The 10,173-nt window shown below is 37.3% G+C and overlaps 1 pseudogene; it reads left to right on the top strand.

Moving 5' to 3' along the window:
* Positions 1–1,359: 1,359 nt before the first annotated feature.
* LOC150049765 (small ribosomal subunit protein eS8 pseudogene) lies at positions 1,360–7,592 on the top strand (annotated as a pseudogene).
* Positions 7,593–10,173: the final 2,581 nt, after the last annotated feature.

Here is a 10,173-nt window from a genome sequence, read left to right as displayed (position 1 = left end):
CAAGAAGTGACTGGAAGCATATATGTCATGCCCTTAAGTCAAATAACTACCAACCAAGAATACTGTACCCAGCTAAGCTCTCATTCACAACTGAAGGAACAATAAAAACATTCCATTCCAGGGAAAAGCTGCAACATTATGTAGCAACCAAACCAACATTACAAAAAATTCTCAAAGATGTTCTACACATAGAAAACCAACATAAATGCAATACAGAGAAAGAAATGGCACCTAAACATCATACCATCTAAGTACCACAAGAACTGTCAAGATACAGGCCCTAATGAAAGCTTTTAAAAATGGTAGGAACTAATAAATATCTCTCAATCCTCTCTGTATCAATGGACTTGACTCTCCAATTAAACGGCATAGACTGTCTGGTTGGATCAACAATTACCTCTTATGAGGTATGAGGCACTGTTCTGAATCAGAGCAATGAAGAAATACAAAGTATCTTTTTTTTGTTAAAGAACTTAGTTGGAGGAGGTGGGAGAGAAAAAGAAAACAATAATCTCCTATATAAAATATGGTCTCTTAGATACGGATTATCATTACATTCAAAACATTATCTCTGCACGAGATTTAAAAAAATAAACAGATTTTCAGAAATAGTAAAATATAAAAACTCTTTAAAATATTAAAAATATTTTTCAACCAAACTGACTAGGACTATCATGTGAGATATAAATTTGCACTGAAGAAAAAATAAAATGATAGAATATATAATTAATATTTTGTTCATTTTATTCATCGATGTTTATTAACCATTTATCACATGACAGGTAACATCAGTTCCTTCTGTTGTGAATGTGACAGCCTGGTAGACTATCACACCTCAATCCTAACAGAATAAATTACTACGCAAACAAGCGCTAAGAAGCATGAGCACACTATTTTATTAAAGCGTTTAACACAGAAGGCCAATTAAGAGAACAAGGAGAAAATTTCCATCATGAAGTGATACTTATTCTAAAACCTGCTTTAGAAGGACATAAATAGGGAAGGAAAGGGCAGAGGACAGCAGGTTAGGCAAAGTAGCTTTCTACATGAACACACGTCTACTTCATTGACTAAGTAGCATTTTTACCACAAACTTCCATTTTGATAGCACTCTCCAGGAGACAGACATACAAAAATAGTCCATTTCCTAAAAAAGCCTGGAATGTTCTTTTTCTTGTGAGGGATTATAGGTGCTTTTTAAAATTTTGTTTTGTCTTCTAAAAAATAATTCTTTTTAAAAAATTTATTGTTGGGGTAATGTACAGAGGGGTTGAAGTTATATCCATCAGGTGCTGGGTACATTATTGTTTTGTCTTTTAAAAAAATCACCTTTTTGCTCTTTTCAGCCAGCGCCGAGCGATGGGCATCTCTCTGGACAACTGGCACAGCGCTGCAAGACCGGGGGCAAGAGGAAGCCCTACCCCAAGAAGCAGAAGTATGAGCTGGGACGCCCTGCTGCCAACACTAAGATTGGCCCCTTCGCATGCACACAGTCTGAGTTCGGGGCGGCAACAAGAAATACCGCGCTCTGAGGCTGGATGTGGGCAACTTTTCCTGGGGATCTGAGTGTTGTACTCTTAAAACAAGGATCACTGATATTGTCTACAATGCATCCAATAATGAGCTGGTCCGCACCAAGACCCTGGTAAAGAACTGCCTCGTGCTTATCGACAGCACACCCCACCGGCTGTGGTATGAATCCCACTATGCGATTCCCCTGGGCCGCAAGAAGGGGGCCAAGCTGACTCCTGAAGAGGAAGAGATTTTAAACAGAAAGCGATCCAAGAAAATTCAGAAGAAATATAATGAAAGGAAAAAGAATGCCAAGATCAGCAGTCTTTTGGAGGAGCAATTCCAGCAGGGCAAGCTTCTTGCCTGCATTGCCTCCAGACCAGGCCAGTGTGGCCGAGCAAATGGCTATGTGCTAGAAGGCAAGGAGCTGGAATTCTATCTGAGGAAGATCAAGGCCTGCCCGGAAAGGCAAATAAAGGCCTCTACCTTCCTTAGCTCATGTAATAAAGGTCTTTATTGTTCTAAAAAAAAAAATCACCTTTTTGTGGGTAAAGCATAGCCAAAGTCAGACAAGGTGTATTCAAATTGAAAATTGCTGGGAGATCGGGGGAAGTCAATTAGTCCCTTTGAAACTTAATTCATTATAAAAATCAGTGTGTATTTATAATCCACTTCCATGTACAGTTGAAGTTGGACTGCAGACACTTAGAAGGGAATGACATCAAAACCTAGTATGAATTTTAGCAAATGTTAGTAGACCTGCACCAACTTTAATCCATTTTCATTTTACAAATGCTGTCATTTATGAGATTATTACAGGTCAGAAATATATGCATATGTATATATATATGTATGAGTGTAGATATTTCTCTCAGGATTTAATGATAGAGAAACAGCATTATATTTATTAGAACCCACTATAGCATAAGTGTACTCATATTTTGACCACCAGTTGAATCTTTTTTATTACAGTTGAGTGCACTTATTTTCACTGAAATAATTGCTAAACAGGATGGTGTACTTAGCAACTTGTCCAATAAAATGTAATCTGAGTGGAGGAATCATAAAGAAGAATTTGTTTGGCATCAATATGGAGATCTTAAAGAATGTGCAGGACCAGATTTGATCATTCATAGAAAACTAAGGTCTAGGCAAGCAACAGTTCTACATAAAGAGTTGCAGTGCCTAAGGGCAGTGAAGTATTATAGTTGCTTTAACAAAACTAAGAGATGTAGTTATATTGAGTCTGTGAATGAATATTTTCATTATGGCATGAGTATGCTTGATTTGATTCTTCAAGAGTGCCACCAATTATTATAGTTTTTAAAAGTATAATTTAAGCTCAAATTTGGAAAATCATTAGCTTGTTTTTCAAAACAGTATATAGAACCTCAGTATTGTGCATTTTTTATGTTGGTTTCATTTTCTCATACATTTTTTGTTTAGTATATCATTTTTACTTTCTTTTAGCTTGCATTATTTCACTCCTCTATGTAGTTTACAAACCATCTTCTGGTAGGCATAAAAATCATTTCTGGTAGTTAGAATGTACCCATAAATCTACACATAAACACACTGGGTGGTATGCAAGCAAATGAATTAACTGAAGTATAATAAACTCTATAGAGAACTCAAATAGTATAATTCTTCAGAAAAACTAAATCAAAGCCCAACAAAATAAGTACCAGGAAATAGATGCTGGAAAGTTGGGGTGATAGGACCAAAACAAGAAGGTAGACAAATGAAGGAAAGAAGAGGTCATGGTTAGTGTGAATGGAGTCAAAAATTTATTGTATATGATAAAATCAAGGGGGAAAAAGAAGGTGTGGTGGGGGGTGTAATATGCTGAAAATTTTAAAATGTTGGATGATGCGGATAAAGATTTCTTATACACATAAACTACTTTATTAAATGACAGACACATTTAATAAGTATCCTACAAAACTGAGAAAAGTGAGAGAAGAGGTGGGTTGTGAAGGGATGAATAAGAATATTGAGAGGGCTGGCACTGATCAAGACATACTATATCCTTAAATTGCTTTACTGAATGGCAACTTCTTTGTATAACTATTTAAAGATAATAAGAATATTTAATACAGAATAAACATATAGAACTCAGGATGCTGAAATCTCAGGAGCATGGTTCAAAGCCAGCCCAAGCAGGAAAGTCCTTGAAACTCCTATCTTCAATAAACCACCAAAACAGGCTCAAAGTAGTAGAGTTTCTAGCCTTGAGAAAAACACTCAGGGATAACATGACCCTGAGTTCAAGTCTCTCTATTGTCCAAAACCCTTGTGTGTGTGTGTGTGTGTGTGTGTGTGTGTGTGTGTGTGTGTGTGTGTGTGTGTTTGTCAGTGTGTCTCTGTGTATGTGTGTATAAAACTGGTTTCCAAAGATGTCTATATCCTATTGCCTGGAATCTCTGAATGTGCTATGTTATGTACAATGAAAGAACAAAGCTTATACATGGCACTAAAATTGTTAATTAGTGCATTCGTGTTTGGAAAATACCTCGTGTTGCTTTGGTAGATGCAATGCACATCAAAGAAGGAGGCAGGAGGATTATAATCAAACTGTTAAAGGTAAAAACGCAACCCATCCTTGTCGGCTTTGTAGATTGAGAGGGAACTATTAGTTACAGAAGCTCTGATATCAACCAGAAACTAGAAAAGGAAGAGAATTTTCCTTAGTGGACTCTTAACTCCTCACTTTGATGAAAACTCAATGAAACCCATGTTATATATTTAACTTGCAGAAATATAAAACAATGAATTTGTGGTATTTTAAGTTTAGGTAATTTATTCCAGGAGAAACAGAAAGCTAACATAATCATAGGACTTTTTGTGAGCAGAAGAATTTTAAATAAAAACTAAAGCCCTATTAAAATATACTAACCTTAAAAAGATGCTAACAAATTATGTCTGTCTTCATATTCATTCTGAGGATGACAGAAACATTACCAGTCCTTAAAAAACATTTTTGTCCCATCTGAGGGCCTGGGCACTGTCCCTGAGTTTCTTTTGCTTAAAGTTAACCCACTGCCACTTGAGAAAGAGCACTACTTTTGATTATTCTATGTATATGGTACTGAGGAATCAGACCCATTGCTTTGTGCATGCTAGGCAAGCAGTCTATCAGTAGGCCACACTCCACATCCCCTTTTTAAAATTCTTAAGTGACATAAACTGAATTCAGGTATACAGTCACTTGGTTAGGAACACTGACTTTCCTTTAGGTGCTTTTACAGCCCATCTAGCCATTTATATTCTTGTCTTCTAATATTCAGTCATTCTCTAATTTAGAGAAGGGAGATACATTATTTTCCTTTTATTGCTTTAGTGAATTCTATATGTGAACTCTTTATGTATTGAGACACATCCTCACTCTGTCATCTATGTAATTGCCTCTTTATTTTAAGAGAGGAACCAAAAAAAAAGATTACAAAGATAACAGGTAGCAGAGGAAGAAATCAGACGATTTGAACTCATAATTGATAAACTAACAACAAAAATGTTTTTAATCTGAGAAGGGACAGGGTAGGCAGATGCATTTGCTTGGAGTCTCTGCTGTGGTATGGCTCCGGATCAATGTGGGTGGTGTCAGCTCTTGTGTGCCAAACTTTGTCTCCAGTAAACAGAGATCCTCTTGATTTGAGAAGCCCTGAGCTGGCACATTTCACTAGTTTAAATTCACACTCAGTAGGAAAAATAATGTGAAAGAACACCTTTATGGAAAATGCCGATCCCATACTCATAGAATATAAAGAGTTTGAACTTATCTAAGCCCAGGGGTCTTTTGAAACATTTTAGCATCAGGTAAGAGAGATGAGGTTTGTCGCTCAATGTAAGGCTACTCTATATATTTTGCCCACACAGAAGTTGGCTTTTGGAGCTATTCCCCCTGCAACTTGAAACATTAAAAAATTTAAGCACGTACACTAAGGCATTGTTCTACACACACACACACACACACACACACACACACACACACACACACACAATCTGATCCCATGCCCTACATCCTCATAGCAACCAGGCCAAAAGCAAGATTGGCCAGATTGGAAAATGAAGAGACAATCATAGAATCATAGTCCCCTCTACAGGGATTTCAGATAGTAACAATGTGCTGAACTTTTTCCATATAAATCCTTACATGAATCATCACATTTGGATAAACCAGTAGCCATTCTTCCATTTATTGACTTGTGCCTTAAAAAATATTTATTAGAACTCATTACATGCAGCCCTCACCATGAACCACAAGCATGTGAGACTGGATCTTAGGGATTTAACAAGGTAAAATTACACAAATATATCACAAGAAGATAAGTGCCATTACTATAACATGCAGAGAATTGCAACTGAAGCAGAGAAACATTTATATCATGAAGAAAAGGTAGATTTTTGTTATTCTCTGTGGCCACTCAACATCTGTCATTGTTTTGGCTCCCAGGGAAGCTGACACTGAGATCAAAGATTCAAGTGTAAGGTGATTGTTTAAGAATAATGGAAAGTTTTGCCAGGGAAAGGAGTCACACCGGGAATGGGAAGTCAGCCAAATGAAAAGTCATCCACAGCTTAGCACAATGTCACTTGAGAATTCTGGTATAAAATGGAACACCTCACTGTTATCCATTCAAGGAGAGAAGGGAGAGATGGGAAATTCCTATTGTCCTGTACTGACTGCTTCTCTTGAGATGCTTAGTTCCTACCAGCACTTGCGTCAGAACTGGAAATGGTCAAGTGCCCCTTCTGAGGCAAGGGAAATAACCTTCAAACCAAGAGAGTGACAAGTGGAACTATAGTAGCCTAATGTATGAAATGTGTGCTTTCCCAGCATCTCTAGAAACTTTGACATAGTCCAACAAGACACCGTCGGTCCACCATACCTGAGTGATTTAAGGAGGAGCATAGGCAAAACACTCTCCTCTGCCAGAAGCAGTAGAAGAGAGCTATTTGATCAAAGTTAGGTCCAGTGAATCAGGCAGATCTTGTCTCCCAGCTCTTTGATGCTCTGGCTTTTGTCTTTCTGCTGTTTTCTGAAACCACCTGGTGTGTGTTTTACATGTGTCCAGCTCTTCATGAATATACATGCAATAAGATTAAAATTTGCATAACTCAGTTGAAAAATGAAAATGCAAGCATTTGGTTCAAAAACCAGAAGGAAAATGACCTTTTAGGCACACTTTTCACATCTGCTATGGTCCTTTCTCTGCTTGCCAAGTTGTTTTTGTTCATTATTTAATGTCACTCTAAGCAAAAGAGTGCACCTTTAGTCATAGGATTCACTTTCTACATTTAGATATTAATGGTAGCCTAAAAAATAGAAAATTTCAAAATTAAGCCATTTATGAATTGTATTTTTATATCCTATTATAATCATTTCATCTTGTACAGAATCTTGTTGATAAACTAAGTTGATCATAGGTACATATATATATATATATATATATATATAGTAAAGCATATATACTGCATGTAGGATTTGATACTAATGATTGCATGCCTGCTTTGAGTCTTGAATCCTACTGCCCATAGATATGAAGAACAGCTGTACTATATGTAAAGTGAAAATGTTACATTTGTACTGTGAATGTTACCATGTAACTTTTTATTATTTGATGCTAGTTTTAAGGACTATTTTACAGTATTTAATATGTATTTGATTTACCAAATTTAATATGTATATACTCAGCTCATCCCCCAAAAGTACATTAAGTTGGCCAGAAGAGACAAATAGAGATCAGAATCGAGAAAGTGGGAAGGAAGAATGAGCAGATCCCAGCAGTTAATCATCTTGCTTGTGAAAACTTTCACTCATCTTTGAAGGCCTGCACACTGTTCAGGATACATCCTCGCTAGCTATTGCCTTCTGACCTCCAGAGGAGCTCTGTGCACTACATACCAGCATCTGACCAATCTTACATTTATCTCCAGGATCAGGAGTGGCTTGGAATACCCCCTGTGCTACTGAGGGCAAGCCAAAGAAAATTAGTCAAGAATCCCACTTACTTTCCCAAACTACTGAAAATGGATCTCTGTGCAACCAATCAGGAAACAGAAAATTTCCTCCTCAATAATGGATCTCAGAGGTTGGCTGACCTATGGCCTGTGGCCAAGCACAAGCCAAATACCAGATGCTGCCAGCCCAAGAAGGAACACCCATCACCAGATTGAGCTCCAAGACATGGCAAGATGTCCACGCCCAGTCCAAACTTTCTCATGCCTACTGAGCAGGGTCAGCAGCCCTGACAAGGTGAAGGCAGCGGTCATGAAAGAAAAGAGGTCTGGGGAGAGGCCGCAGAACATCCTTCTTTCGAAGATGAGAAGACAAAGAGCTATGTTTCCTCATCTGATAAAACCTCACGGGCAAAGCAACAATTAGAGAAAAATTAATCTCTAAAGAGTATAACTTCACAAAATCCCAATGGAGCCCTTCTGAGCAAACAACCATATGTGAATACTCTGCATACACTCAGGTCATACCTGTGCCATCAGCTATGCACACGGACTGAACTTCCTTGACTGGAGGTACCTGCTCCAAAGAATAGACCATTGTGGTCACCAGCATAACTCCCCTCCTCATTCACACGACTCACTATATCAGGATTATATCTCCAAAGTCGAGGGTAACTCAAGCTTTGTAGAACCTGAGGCTTACTGCTTTCAGACCTGTTGAAAACAAATGTGAAAATTGTGAGCCCGGAATGAGAAATGTAACAGATTAACTGCCTTGAGTATAGTCCTGACCCCGTAATGCCAATTCTCTGCAGATAACTTTTTCTCTGTCTCACCAGTTGACATATCTAACCAATGTATTTCCGCTAAAATATTACTTGATTTCTTCACTGTAGTTGGTATGAGTAACATGGATCAGTTTTTGAAATAATCCACATTGGCTTTTAAGATGCCATCTAAATTCTGAGGAATCACTGGAGCATCTTTCATTGATGCCCATTTTTCCATTCCTTCTGCCTTGGGTACATAAAAAAATACTATTGTACAGTTTTGTTTTTCTTTTGCTTTGTTTTGTTTTTGCCAGTCATGGCACTTGAACTCAGGGCCTGATCACTGTCCTTGGGCTTTCTCAAGACTAGCGCTCTACCACTTGAGCCACAGCACCACTTCCAGCCTTTTTCTATATATGTGGTACCGAGAAATCGAAGTCAGGTCTTCGTGCATGTTAGGCAAGCACTCTACCACTAGGCTAAACTCCAGGCCTGTACAGCTTTGTTTTAAGGAAGATTTTATTTAAAATCAGGATGATAAAATAGTGTTGAAGTGCTTTGTAAACACAATATACCACTTCATTATAAAATATCACAATTTTAAGGCGATTCATTCTATAATCGGCACAGTAAAGATATTATCTTGATTGTATAAGTGCTACTTTTTGCCAGTCTTGGCTGTGAGCTCAGAGTCTGAGCACTGTCCTTGGGGTTTCTCAAGGCTAGAGCTTTACCAGTTGAGCCACAACATCACTTCCAACTTTTTCTATATACGTAGTATTGGGGAATCGAACCCAGGTCTTTGTGCATGCTAGGCAAGCACTCTACCACTAGGCTAAACTCCCAGCCCAAGTGCTATGTTTATATCATGAGATTCCCATGCAGGGAATTCAGGCAAGCTGTAGAAATGGTTTTATGATTTACCCAGGTGTTTTACATTTTTTATTATCAATTGCTAAATAAATAACCTTAAAAATTTAGGGGAATGACATTTATTGTGTGTATCTCTGTTTCTCCAGTTACAAGAGTGAAATTTTTACTTTTATGGAAATCAGTTGCATTAAGCACAAGCAAAAAAGAAATCTAAACATGACAGATAGATTTCCTAAGTAGAAATTAATCTGTCCAAAAGAAAAGCTAACCAAATTTTCTTTTTCTGTATGCATCAGCATTCACTCACTCATGACTCACAAAATAATGACTTCATTTTATTGTCATTATTTTGCTGAATTTCTTTGAGTATTTCTTTCCCCAGCATTGATAAGAATGTAACCGAAGGCAGATGTAACTTGTAGTTTCTTATTTCCTTTTCTCTAAGTTAATGACAGTTTCAAAAACTGTCTCTACTATTTAAGACCACATTTGTTGCTTAAGTAGGGCAATGGTACTTATGAAGTAATAAAAGTGTATGTTCTGGACAAAACAATAATTCTCGGAAAGGAAAATAACAGTTTCCAATTCATGAAGTTGATTTATTTTTCTTATGAAAAATGGAGTAAGCCTCCGTGCTTTCACCCTGAAACCAGTATTGTAGTTCATGAAGCAAACATTTCATTCTTTAAAAAATTTCCAATAAACCCAATGCTACCTTCAGTGCAAATTTTGTTCATAGTTTGTTTTATATCACAGACAAACACATCCCACTCTTTCTGTTGAACAATAAGCATTCCACTAATATCTGCTTCAAATAACTGATATTTTGCACACAAAATAATGAATTATGACTCCTATGGAGGTGTTTATGTCCTTGTTAAACTCAATAGGTTAAATATCAGAAAATCATGATGATGAGAAATTAGAGTGGAAGTACCTATTTCAAGTTTTTACTTAGGAATAGTATAGCAGAATACATTAGGCTATAAGGCTTGTAAGTAACGGGAGCTTGCAACACATCACAATTCGAAACTTGGAAGCAGAAGAACAGGTACCAGCA

The sequence above is a fragment of the Megascapheus bottae genome, chromosome 19 (assembly GCF_031878675.1).
Source record: "Megascapheus bottae isolate mThoBot1 chromosome 19, mThoBot2.hap1, whole genome shotgun sequence".
Classification (NCBI taxonomy): Eukaryota; Metazoa; Chordata; class Mammalia; order Rodentia; family Geomyidae; genus Megascapheus; species Megascapheus bottae.
This window is presented reverse-complemented; position numbering and strand designations above follow the sequence as displayed.